This window comes from Cryptomeria japonica, chromosome 5, assembly GCF_030272615.1.
Source record: "Cryptomeria japonica chromosome 5, Sugi_1.0, whole genome shotgun sequence".
NCBI classification, from domain to species: domain Eukaryota; kingdom Viridiplantae; phylum Streptophyta; class Pinopsida; order Cupressales; family Cupressaceae; genus Cryptomeria; species Cryptomeria japonica.
Window position 1 is genome coordinate 689,691,927 of NC_081409.1, and position 269 is coordinate 689,692,195.

Below are 269 nucleotides of genomic sequence, written 5' to 3' on the forward strand. Positions count from 1 at the left end.
ATGAGTACTCTCACATCTCCAAAGCATTTTTAACACCTATGACTGAGCTTCCCCTGAAACTGTGTTGGGATAAATATTGTCTGCCAAAGGAAGACATCTACTCTTGGCTTGCGATTTAGAATAAGCTCCTAACTGTAGACAAATTCAGGAGGATGGGGTATGAGGGCCCTAGTAGATGCCCTCTCTGGGAGGCAGAGGAGGAAGACACCAATCATATCCTCCTTAACTGCCCCTTTGCTAAAAAATGTTGGATCTGGTTCACCAACAAA